This window comes from Ambystoma mexicanum, chromosome 10 (genome assembly GCF_040938575.1).
Source record: "Ambystoma mexicanum isolate Mex_15411 chromosome 10, UKY_AmexF1_1, whole genome shotgun sequence".
NCBI classification, from domain to species: Eukaryota; Metazoa; Chordata; class Amphibia; order Caudata; family Ambystomatidae; genus Ambystoma; species Ambystoma mexicanum.
Genome location: NC_090932.1, coordinates 155409656 through 155423356, shown reverse-complemented (window position 1 = coordinate 155423356; position 13701 = coordinate 155409656). Strand labels below are relative to the sequence as shown.

General features: G+C 45.3%; 1 protein-coding gene across 1 annotated transcript in view; it reads left to right on the top strand.

The window, feature by feature from the left end:
• Positions 1–13701, top strand: part of LOC138491245 (disintegrin and metalloproteinase domain-containing protein 9-like) — a 2911326-nt gene that overhangs the window by 1977421 nt on the left and 920204 nt on the right. The window lies entirely within an intron of this gene.

The window sequence follows — 13701 nt, the reverse complement described above, 5'->3', positions numbered from 1 at the left end:
TGTTCCTGCACTAAAAATCCAAGTCAACAGCAGGAATCCGTGGCCACGACAATGGTAGACCTACAAAATATGTTGTTCGCCGTAACAACCCAAACAATGACACCATACGTAAGACTACAGGAAGTAAATATCGAAACAACTAAACAACACTCAAAGATCTTAAACTCAATATACAATAAATAAAAGAGTCTGGAACAACTGATACACAAGATACAAGAAAGGTTGAGTGTAGAAGCCGAAAATAGTTACATCTGGCAACAACGCCTGGCAGAAATAGCAAGACAAGATCGAATGGATAAGGTTACACTCACAGAAGCCCTTATCACAATTACGAAGACATCGTTAACGAGTAATAACCCCAGAGAACAGACCCAAAAGAAAAACAAATTGCATGAGGAAATTACGAAAGGACAGAAAGCCAAATCAAGAGATTTAATTAACCAAGACAAGGAAAATAAAACCCAACAGGAAGACACGAGCGCTGAAGCGAAGATACTTCTGATTGATTTAACAACAGATACCACAAGGAACAAGACAAATGGAAAAAATTTGAACCAGAATCAGGAGTTAGCGGAAACAAAGATTGACCAAAACAAGAAACAACGCAAAGGGGCCCAGAACTGTAGTATATTTGAACAACAAACACACAACACCCCAGACAAAGTAAGCACGGAGGGCACAAAAAAACAAATAAGAAAACAACAGAGAGGCTCAAGAGCGTTCCTCAGAAATTTGGTAAAGAGTGATAAGGAAACTTCCAGAAAACTGAAACCGACAGGAATAAAGATGCCAATCAGATCTAAAGCAAACGGAAATATGAACGAAAATAAAAGAGAAACTGAAGAATCCACTCAAAATCTAGGAAAGAAGGCAGAAAAGTTAACAATTCAGAACTTAGAAACAGAAGAAATAGAACAGAGAAACATCGACTTATTGATGAACCTATCCATTTATCCGACATTGAAAATAACAAGAATGAAAACTCAATGGGAACAACGCAATCTGAACAACAAACAGACCTGCGTTCAATGATTATAGTTGATTGTTACAAAGAAACAAACTCAGGAACACAGATATCCATCGAGCTATCCTGCGAGGAAATATCGGATGACGAACTGTCCTCAGGAAACTACAATCTCTCATCAACGAGCCGAGAGAGAGCAGATCATGAGAATCAATCAATGGAGGACAGTTACATTAGCTCTGAAGGATCTGAGCGAAATGAGAAAAATGACTCTAGGGTGGAAAGCATGCAACTGGAACAACCGAAATTCATTGATCCCCATTGGAAACCTAAAACAATCCGTCTGAGACTAGAAGGAAAATCTGATAAAGAGTCCAAAATTATCATGATCAGAACAAACACACTACACCTTCTGCAAGCAATACTGAAATTGAGAAAATTGAATACCAAAGATCTTCAATTAATTGAATTTATTGATGAAAAAAGACTGGATAAAATATGGATATATTGTTACACAACAGAATTGATGAGATAAATAACTGCATGTGCCAAAGAGATTGAGTCATTAGGGTTTACTGTTACAGAGGAGAACAGCCAAGATAACAGAATCACTGATGGTAACAATACGTTCAGGCGAGATAATTACAAAAAGCTTCCAGATTTCAGCAACGGCACAGATATGACGACCACAGAATATGAAGAAATGGATGGCATACAGAGAAGAAAAGAGGGAAATTACCCAATATATAAATACAAAATACCAATACCAGACAGCAAAGGAAACAGCAGGAAGGAACCAGGAGAGCTCACCCTTTTGGAGAGACACCAGACTCGAAACAGAACAGAGAGGCATATACAGACAGGAGATCCTATAACAACAAACAGTAAACAAGGAAAAAACTGTGGTATTATGCTCATGGGAAGCAGAAAGGTTCACAATTAAGGAACCCACGTCCCCTGCACACTTTCTAATATCTGGATGACCAGACCAACAATTAATTTGTATTTTAAACAGTATTTCTAATAATATCTTTTTAAAGAAACAGTTAGCATGAAAAAAGCTTAGGGAAGTCAATTATTGAAGAAATCAACATTCAGTCAGAGTAGGTCACAAGAACCGAAATTCATGTTTATTCTTGATATTGAAATTGTAGAAGGCCCAACGCGTTTCGAGTGGAACGACACTCTTCATCACTGTTAGGCTGACCCAAGCTACTATCAATATGAGGCATACTTGTTTTCATCTCATTTTGCCTTAACATTTCACCTCTCCCTGCAGGGACATGAAGTTGCTCGGCCTGTGTTTGTTTACACATGACGTCAGGTACGCGTTTGCGTGATGACGTCATGTATTTAACATCCCGGACCCCTTGGTCTGCTGCCTCGCTCCTTTTTTACACTCGGCACTATCCCAATGGTAGTCACAATATCTCCACTATTGTGATACCCTGTCTTTTATTCTTTTATTTGTAGCACATCTTCCGATAATTACCCAATTCGAAGACGTAGCGTCACACATCAGCTGGGTTTATTCGCCATTTCTTTTTGTTAAAGTCTTTCTCGCGTTTTACTCTGCGCGCCAAACCCGGGATGATTCCTTTGTTTGCTGTGTTTTCGCTGGCTTCTGCACAGAAGCTCTCCTTAAGGCGCCTGATAGTCTAGTTAGGCAGGATGTGAGGGAGGGATCTTCGGACCTCTGCCATGGGTTGCCTTGGTAACACAAGTCGCACTCTTGTCTGATTGGCTAAGGGGACTGGCCTTGCCAGGCCAGCCACCCTGCTGTGTGATTGACAGCCAAGCTGTATGAATGGGGGAAAACTGCATAAAATGCAGGCCTGGAGGAACTGGAAGAAGAGGACCCCTACCATGACTGAACAGCGCGGTGAAGCCCTGCTGCAGGTCCGAATCTCCAAATCCGATGACAGAGAAGATCCTCCAGGAAAACTTCTTCCCTTGAGCTGGCGGGACCAACCAGTTCACCCAAACTACAAGCCAGGTCCCCTCCTCTGGTCGAATTCGCTGTACAGAGCTACAGTGGGCCGGATAGCTAGGAAGGTCGGACCTCGCTTGGAGTTTAAGGAGCGCTCCTTTTATTCGTTGTTTGGCACTGCTGCTGGTTTCTTCCCTGGGTAGTGCTGGACCCTCCAGTCTTCCTACTTCTGATCAGTCTGACAGTCGCTTCATTAACCGTGAGCCTGCTGGAACTACCAGGAACGTCTGCCTCAGCTACAGCCCCCTCTCCGTTTTAAGGTACTGTGCAAATCCGGTTGTGCGTTTCGCTCAGCTGCGGTGAAAGTGTGTGAAATCTTTCTCCAGTCTGAGGGCTTGTCCTTCTCTTCTCTTTGAACTAACTTTTCTTTGAACTACCCTGAACTGTGTGATCTTCAGCAAAATACTGTTGACCCATTGACTTTGGCCCTAAGCCTTTTCTATCTGATCTCCTTACTGTAGTATCTCTTGTTCGATTGCCCTGAGTACTTACCTGTTGTTGTTGCCTAATTTCTAATAACTTTGTATTTCCCTCCCTTTTAAATTGCTGGAGTGCCATTTTGCTCTCAATTTTGTGAGTTTAACTTGTCTGGAATTTAAGGGAAGTGGTGTGGTGTATTCATGATTGTGATTTTTTACTTGCTTAGAAAGGTGAACATTTATACAACTGCTGAGTAAATAAATATATATTCCTTTACTTAAAAACCTTGAGTCAGTGTTTGCCTGAATCATAGTAATTGCTGTCCTTTGTGTAACTATCTTGTACTGCTCACTAACTCTTGAGATAAGTCTGGCTGCTCCGCTACTGCTACCACTACCACTATAACTGTGTAGTACAGGCTTGTACCAAAGGTGAAATTATACTGTCACTTGTAGTCTTAATTGTGCGTAGTGTTCCCAAAGGGTATGCATATGATTCTGCCTAATAACTTGTCACGCTCTAAGCTGACAGTAAGATGCTGAACATTCCAGAGGAGTCGTGAAACCCGGCGAGTGAGCCGACTGCAAGGGGAAAACGCCCAGGATGGAAGCCATGGCGCATGGTCCCCTCAGGTAAGAAGTGCTAGGTTCGCTGCCGAAATAAAAGGTGACTGCCAGGTCTCAGGAAAATTGCCACTTGTCGCAGAGGGGTGAAACGTTATTGCATTGTTAATGTGTTTGATGGAAGTTACAGGGGGGGGTGCTGTTCACTTGTTAAACTTAAGTTGGGGTAGTAGTTCTGGGACACAGTCATGACAGAGAGGAAAGCCTCCCGATAGTTTGCAACGCCATGGGAATTCACAGATCAGCATGCTCATACACATGTTATCAATCATCTTACTAGACAAGCGGCTCAGCCTTCTGGAATGGGGAGGTGGCGTGCAGAGATAGCAGTAGCGAACAGACATAGAACGGCAATGACATTAGGGTCTCTAAAAAGCAGAAGGCCTAAATGCTGCGAATAAGCTCTGCCAGAGGTATAAAGAGCCCGTACGACAGAACATACATATATTGGCCCTGCAAGAGACACATTTACTGAGCAAAGACCAAGGCTGGCTTCATAATAAAGGGTTTCCCAGGCAATTGTTCTCCTCAGCAAGCACCAAAGGGGCAGGGGTAGCACTTTCGATCAGGAATGTTGTGCCACTGACTAAAGGTCTTAATAAAAGGGATCCCAAGGGGAGATACAGGGTAGGAAGACTAAGTTTGTTTCCTTCTATGCCCCTAACATGGCCCTAGATACTTTTATACTGAATTGGCTCCGCCTACTGGGAACATGGGCGGACGGGGACTTGATAGTGTTGGAGAACCTGAACTTAGTTATGGCCAGCGAAAAGGATAGGACGGCAAGGAGCACGTATTCTGGGACCGGGGGCGCTTCACGTAAACTCTGTTAAAAATGTGTGCAGTCACACTGGGTGAGACTACACAAGACTTAACTGCTTGGTATTAGGTAAGCCACCTTTTGGTATAGGTCTGTACTACACAAGTTGGTAGTGTGACTGAGCAGCCAGGCCTATCCGAAGACGGTGAAATTTGAGCTGTAGAACTGTACAATTGAAATTCGTAAATGCAAGTAACCAAGTAACACTTACACTCAAGGTTTCAGGTATAAATAGTTATTTATTTATTTAAGGTCCGTTTTAAAGAAGCATACTTTAAAAAGGCAAAAGATTGTAACAATACGAATAAACTTTAGAAATTACTTTTCAGAATCAAACAAGCCCGTGAATAATCTTTGGAAATGCACTTCTCCTACACCCGGAGGTGACTTCAATCACAAGGATAGTATTTGAATTTATATATTACACTGCTTTACTTTGCATATTCAGAGTTGCAGAAAGGAAAGGTTAAGGGAAGCAAAAAGGTTAGAACAGTTTCTCAGTAAATGCGAGGACAACTAAATCTTTCAATGAAGTCTAGATAAGCCTTTCCCAGCAGTACCAGTACACAACAAACTACCACCTATGAGGGACAAACAATATCAAAATCAATGGATTTAGAAGAGTGCCTTTAGGGAGCCAGGACAGCCAAAGTCATTTGGAACACAGTCTATGTATCTGATGAACTTCTTGGATCAAAGTCTTGCACAAAGTTAGAGAGTTCAGTAAAATCACTTGTAGGGCCACATGCTGTTAAACATTTGAGAAGGGAGTTGAAATCAACTCGAAGAAGGTAAGCCAATGCAATTTCCAAATGATAAGAGCGCGGCTGACGGCAATAAGGTAAGTACCCCAAGCCTAAACAGTACCTCTGGTTAGAAGAAGAGTGGTCCAGCTGGATTCCATCTTGCTACAGCGTTGCAGACCCTGGTTCCTGAGCCTCAGTCATGGGGACAAGAGGGAGGACGTCTGGAGGGCTCCTGCAGCGGTACTCGGGAAGCTGTCGGCAGCTACAGGCTCTTTTCTGTTCAGCGACACTTCACGATTTCAGCGCTTAGCAAACAGCACCAATGCGGATCTCGGACACCAGTTGGACTCTCTTGGCTCCCTCAGTCCTGCACTCTGGTGAGGGGACTCTGGATCTGGAGGTCCAGCTTCTGGAGGATCCCTAGGAGTCTCCTGGAGCTTCTATGCGATTTGTTCTGCGGCAGACGTTGCTATGGACACTATGGACACTCGCCCGCGGGCATTGGGCTCTCACAGCAACGGAGAGTCACAGCAAGTCGGGGATGGTGATCCAGTGGAGTTCGTCTCAGCGTTTGTTGGTCCCACTAACCCAAAGGGAGAAGTCGTTCCATCCGGAGCTTCTCTGTCGAGGTGAAAAAGGAGGTCAGCACAGCAGCAGTGCAATTCAAAGGTCCAGGAGGTTGCAGCAAGTTTCGTTCACGGTTCCTTCGTTGGGTGTTTCTCCCATTGGTCGCCTCTGCCTGTAGTCCCAAAACCCTCACCTTTTAAGCAGGTTTCTCCCATTCATGTACAGCCTAGGCTGTCAATCACACAGCAGGGTGGCTGTCGCCAGCCAATCAGGACTAGTTGCATTAAGGCATTCCTAGAGACAAAGGACAGGGGAGTTTCGGGACCCTCCCTCACATCCTGTCCTTCCGGACACACTGAAGCCAGGGGCGGGCTTCGGGGTTGAAGCCTGCCAAAGGCAAGACAAACCAAGGGCTCAAACCTGTCTCAACACACAGAGTAAAACCCAAAAAAGACCTCACAAACAGAAAATGGTGAAAAAAGAAAAGAAGACAGGGGCCCTTTTGACAAAATGGTAGCCCATGTGGGCTGTACTGCAGATGAGGGTTCAGTCTGCGGTAGAAAAGCACAATGGTAGGAAAAATGAAACCACTGCCACCAGCCATTTAAAGTAGTAAGGGTAACATCATTTTTTTTACACGAGAATTTAGGATAAGGGGCTACTAGGTAACCCCCCAGCACTCCACATAACATGGGGTGTGCTGGACCTACAAAGAGAAAAGGTAAGTAAAGTCAATTTTACTTTTCTATTCTTGGGAACTGTAGTTCACACAAGAAAAGATATTTAAACCTTATGAGAAATCCAAAGGATTTCTCAGTGACACTGCACTGAAGGAGCTGTGTGTCACCATATAAAAAGCAGATGCCTATGGAGTTTGTCAGACTCCAAAAACAGTGAAAACACAAAATCCAAATCAGTTAAAACACATGAGAGAGGGAGAAAAAGGTCCCACTCACTCAGGGGTTAAAATTGAAAAGTACTAAGTCCAGCAAAAGAGCTGGGGGTCTCTAAGGTTGAAGAGAATTAGCACAGAAATGAAAATTCTCCCTAACATTGTGGACAGGCCTAGCCAACCTCAACCTGGTGCATACTTGGCACACCCTGCATCCGACAGACCTAGGCTTTACACACACTTCTCATGTTCATAATTCCTTTTGTCAAATAGACTACATTTTCGCCTCCTCCACCTGCATGAAACAGACCAGGTTGGTGGAAATACAGCCAATGGCGCTTTCTTACCATAGCATGTGACATTCAGTGGCTGGGAGAGACTCGGGGGCCCAGGATTCTGGTGCACGCCTTCATGATAGCCCTGAACGATCTCAAGCAGACCATTCGAGATTACTTGGTGACCAACTCCGTGGGCGACACCTCAGTGGGCACCTATTTGGATGCATTAAAAGCTGTAGCTTGGGGGAGTCGTATAGCTGGGGCATCAGCGCTTAAGCGTACTAGATGACTAATAGAAACCCAGTTACTGGAGGAGGTGAAGAAGAAAGAAAATTCTACAAGGCACCCTCACGAAGTACATTACGATAGGTGACCTTTCCCCACAGCCAGTTGAGAATACTCTGAAGCCAGGCTACTGAGCGAACACTGCTAAGGCTGAAAAGAAACTACTATGAGCACTGGAATGTCTCAGGAAGATGTTGGCCAGAATGCTTAGGGAGCAAGAGAATAACTCCTTTGTCCACACTTTGCTGGACGACCAAGCTAGGGAGTGCGGGGACGAGGGCAAGAAGAGGGAACTGTTTTGGGAATTGTATTCCACTCTATATGCAGATGCAGCCCCAGAGCCGGGCAACCTGAAGTCATACCTAGATTTTATACAACTGCCAAGCCTCACCACAGCAAACAGAGAATACTTAGAGGTGGTAATTGGGCCACAAGAGGTAATTAGGACCATCAAGACCCTTAAATTTAACAAGTAACCAAGCCTGGATGGCTGACAGCCTCTTTCTACCAAGCAGTGGATCAACTGCTGAGAAAACCGCTTGCCGGGGTCTTTAATGCAATCAGGGTGGGGGGTTATCTCCCAGCCTCAATGTGTGAGGCACAAGTGATCCTCATTCCCCATCCAGGGATGGATGCCTGACTATGCGTTTCCTGCAGGCCCATTGCTCTCCTGAACCTCGTTGCCAAGGTTTTCACAAATATCTTGACACATGCACAATGAAGAAATGTATGCCTATGCTGGTTGACCAGTCAAGATTTATTTGGGGACGTGGAACGATCGATAATATACAGCAAGTCCTGCATCTAGTGGATAAATCGAACAGTAACCCAGCTTAGTCCTTGCTATTGGCCTTGGATGCGGAGAAGGCCTTTGACAGGGTGAGCTGGCCATTTCTACAGGATGTCCCTGGCAAGTTTAATTGTGGACCCAAAATGCAACAGACGATCTTTGGCAAACTATGTGGCACAATCAGCATGAATAATGGTGAATAAAGTCCTCACAGACTCTGTGCAGTTGCAGAGGGGCATGAGGCAAGGATGCCTTTTACCCCTGCTACTTTTCGCACTGCCCATGGAGCCGATGGCCGCTCACATACATAACAATTCTGACATCTCGGGCATCAGGTTTGGGGCCTTTTAACACAAAATACACCTTTTTGCAGACAATATAATTCTGTCGGTCTCCCACCCCTAGGCATCCTTACCTGCCATAGAGCGAGAGCTGGCCTAATGAGGCTAAATCAGAGATCCTTGGCCTTGATGTCCCCCCCAGACTCAGCGATGAGTTGGAGCACATATACCCATATAGCTGGACCACTAAATCAAATATCATCCCAATTAGCTGACCTTTTCAGTGCCATATATCACCCCTTAGTTTGGGAGATTATGAAAGAGCTTCACAAATGGAACCAGTTATGCCTTTCATGGTTTGGGAAAATGTCGGTAATTAAAATGAATGTTTTGCCCAGACTTCTCTATCTCTCACAGACAGTTTTTATACCTAATCCCAAAACAGTTATAGAAAAATGGGAATCAATGTTGATAAACTGCCTGTGGGCAGACAGGACGCCCAGAGTAAAACGATGAACACTGTATGCTCCAAGGGAACAGGGAGAGCTAGCATTTCCCAAGTTTTGGAATTACTATAGGGCTGACCAGATACGACCGCTTATTGATTGGGCACAGGAGGACTGTAATACGAAATGGGTGGAAATGGAGCAGGCACTGGCAGGGCATCACTTGTGGACGCAGCTATGGATACCTCGTCACAAAAGGGCCCCAAGCCTTTACATCAACCCCCAAACCCAAGCTTTCCTAGATGTTTGGGAAGGACTAACAAAAATGTGCCCTTTCACAACATCCTCCTCCCCCTTCACACCAATTGTAAACAACAGAGACTTCTCACCGGGGAATGAGGATAAGGGATACATAGGTGGGTTATCAAAGGGGATGTGCAAGATGGGCAAAATGTTCTCCAATGGCAAGATTTGCACTTTTGAAGAGTGTAAACGGATCCTTGGGCTAGGGGAAGGGGACAGTGTTATAGAGAATTCTCCAGAATGGCTAATTTCCCTTACCTACTGAGTCACTCAGCAGCTTTGCTGGATTTCTCGGATTTATTTTTTTCACCTGGTAAAAGTGTGAGCCTTTTGTCCCATTCTTACATTTTTGTGTTTTTCTGTGTGTGTTTAACATTTTCTTGTGTTCATAGACTGTGGAGCCTCACCTACTCCGAAGGCATCATCTTTTTACTGTGTGTTACACAGCACCTTCAGTGCAGTGACACAAGGTTGTGTTTTAAACTTCCCAACTCAGACTCCATTTTCTGGGTCTGACTACTGTCTCCCTGAACATGCAAAATTGCCATTGCAGTATTAGTCTCTTTAAATCCACAGACCCAGTACAAACTATCTTCCACAGAGTACTGGAAAGGGTTAATACTTATCCCTTTTTGTCTGTTTCTCTTGGAGCATTGTTTCGCTCCCTTTTCATTAAGACTTGGCTGGTGGCAGTGGTAACTACCCTATTTTTCCTACCGCGGTTATCTTAAATAACCCTGGTATTGTTTTAGGCTATCTTGGTAGCCTCAAACTTAGACCATATAAGTTTTTATACGATTCCGGCTGGGTTTATTCGCCCTTTCTTTTTGAAAATGTCTTTCTCGTGTTTTACTCCGCGCGCATAACTAGGTTTGGTTCCTTTGTAAACCGTCTTTTCGCGGGATTCTACACAGAAGCCCTCCTTAGGCACCTGTATGTCTGAGGGGGACAGGATGGGAGGGAGGGGTTTAGGACTCCCTGCACAGGGTGTCCTTGCAGACCCATGTCACACTGTGTTCTGATTGGCAGTGGTGACTGTCCCGGCGGGACAGCCAGCCTGCTGTGTGATTGACAGCCAGGCGGTGTAAATGGAGGAAAACTGCATAAAAAACAGGTCTCTGGGGCTGGGAAGGCAGAGTCGCCACTGGAACGAGAGAACCGAAGAGGAACTGACAGAAGAGGACCACTACAAGGACTGAACCGCCTGGTGAAGCCCTGCTGCAGGTCTGAATCTTCATACTCCAACGACAGGGAAGATCTTCAAGGAGCTGGTGGGACCAACCAGTTAACCCAAACTCCAAGCCAGGCCTCCCTCCTCTGGTCGAATTTGCTGTGCAGAGCTACAGTGAACCGGATAGCCAGGAAGGTTGGACCCTGCTATGGTTTTAAGGAGCGCACCTTTTATTCGTTGCTTTGCTCTGCTGCTAGTTTCTTCCCTGGGCAGTGCAGAACCCTCCAGTCTTCCTACTTCGTGTCAGTCTGACAGTCGCTTCAGGAACCGTGAGCCTGCAGGACCTGCCAGGAACGTCCGCCTCAGCTACAGCTGCTTCTCCATTTTAAGGTACTGTTCGAATCCGGTTGTTCGTTTCGTCCAGCCGTGGTGAAGGTGTGTGAAACCTTTCGCCAATCCGAGGGCTTTGTCATGATGCATACCCCCGTGCATCCAGACCACGTCCATCAGCCCCAGGAGCAGGCATCATGTCGCAAAGCTCATAGGTGCACACTTAACTGATGCAGACCATGCTGCAAGAAGATCCAAGCCCGTGTGAGGCCTGGAAGGGACTACTTTACCGTAGGGACTATTTTGTTACTCGGGTGTGGTCGGGGAGGAATACCTACCTGGGACTACTTTGGAGGCTATTTAAACCACTCCGGAAGAGCAGCACACGCTTCGCGTTATTCTACATCCAGCAGCGTAACGCTCACCATGCCAGCAGCAGCATCCAGCCTTCTGCCACGCCCGCCTCGGACCTGGAGCACCTAGAAAGAAGGAAAGAAGCAAAGGTTAGAACAAGAGTATTACCTGATTTCTTACCTGATTTCGGATTCATCGTATCTTCAAACCAGAGGAAAGACTTTGTTTTAAACGCGTTGCATCGCCAGCAGCAGCGCCGCGCCAAACTCACCGTTCCACGCAGCATATCTTCAATCCGGCGCTGTCTCTATCTTTACATCGCCGAATCCCGGCACCTAAAGGGGACAAGAAACAACAAGGTGAGCAGAGAGAACAGACAGAGACAATCTCTTTAGCCGCCATATGCTTACCTGATTTTACCGCCGGAAGTATAATTCATCAGCACGCCACATCTTCTTATGCCGCACCTGTAAGATAAGGAGAAAGCAGCAAGTTTAACCCTTGGCATTAATCACCGGACAGTGTTGGGTAACACAGACTTTTACCGAAGCGTTTTCAGCTGTCAATCTTCTTATTGGGTCAAAGCTGCAAGATAAAAGAGGAATTGGACCGGAGTGAATTCCAGACATTTTGAACTCTTACGAACTATATACTTACGGCTCTTCGCCAGGATCTTTTGGAGTCAGGATTCGTCTACAACTCTTCCAATATCTTCAAGCCAGTGAAGTAACTGGTCATCAAAGCGCCCCTGCGTGCTTCGCAGGATGGAGGGCTCATCCTTCAAGAATATTAGGTGAGATTGCTGAGAGGGGGCTTCAGAGGTGACAGTGGGGGGTGCTATCACGTGAATCCACAAGTGGCTAAACCCATCCCTCCACTTGTAGGAGAATATTTCTACGAGCCACGCAGACAAGATTAGGAGGGCAGATCCAGTCAGTCATCGCTGCACTACGCATCACATGGGTGGAGGCCGCACCAGTCCGGGTCCGACTGACGCCCCTGTGGGAGCCAGGTGAGCGTAACAGGCTTGTCCTTCTCTACTCTTTAATGTAACTTTTCCGACTGAACAACTTCGTTCTGAACTCTTGGCAAAGACTTAACCGCAAACTACCCTGAACTGTGTGATCTTCAGCAAAAGACTCTGACCCATTGACTTTGGGCCAGGCCCAGTTTGAATCTGATTTCCTCACTGTAGTTCCTTTTTCTAGATTGCCCTGCTTACTTACTTGTTGATGCTACTTCTAACTTTGTCTTTCCCTCCCTTTTAAATTGCTGTAGTGCCATTTTGCTCACACTTCCTTTTGAGCCTAACTTGTCTAGAATCTATTGGGTTTGGTGTAGTGTATTAAGAGTGTGATTTTTCAACTGCTTTACTTTAGTGAAATGTTGTACAACTGATGTGTAAATAAATGTATATTCTTTTACTCAGAAACCTTGAGTCAGTGTTTGTTTGAATCATAGTAATTGCTGTCCTTTGTCTAACTATTGATACTGCTCACTTGCTCTTGAAATATGTCTGGCTGCTCAGCCATCGCTACCACTTTACTGTGTAGTACAGGCTTGTACCAAAGTTGAATTTGTACTGTCACTTGTAGTCCTAATTGTGTGTGGTGTTCCCAAAGGGTACTGCATATAATTCTGCCTAACAGACAGGTTTCACTATTTTCAAGCTAGACATTGGTTCTTGTACCAACAGAACACAGCTGCTGTAACTAGACAACTAACAGCTTTGGAAACAATCTTCAAGCTAGCTGCAGACTCTAAGGGTATAATCTCCAAGAAGTACAAAGTACTAAGCGACCTCACCACACCCCAACGCAGATTCTATTGCGACAGATGGGACAGGGAGCTAGGGGAAATTTCTATCTCAGGAAACATGGGAATAGATATATATTTTAACAACGACCTCAATGAGCACACAGCCAGCCGAAACCCAGGCCAAGGTCCTGACAAGATGGTATAAGACCCCTGTCAGGCTGCATGCTTGTAATCACAGGGCATCCAAGACCTTCTGGAGGGGATGCGGAGAAGAAGGCAACTTATCAAACATTCTATGGGGATTCCCCAAGATACAGTGATTCTAGTTGGAAATTCGATACAGGCTGGAGGCACTTCTGGGGGTTGAGGTACCGGATGATGCCAAAGTGTGCATACTGGGCCTGCAAACCAGCTTAGTGGGGAATGTACAGGCAAAGGATACAAATTACTGATGCTATTGCTGATCGCACCCAAACTGTGTATTTTGAGGTTGTGGAAACAGCAGGACTCTCCAACTTTGGAACAATGGCTGGACAAAGCTTGGATAATTCTGGCAATGGAGAAATGAAAAGCCGACATCAGACATACCACACTTGCTTGACTAGCAATCTGGTCCCCCTTCCTGCACTATAGGAGGAAAGACTTTAATGTGTTGACCTGCTCAACTAGACTCTGAGGGATGA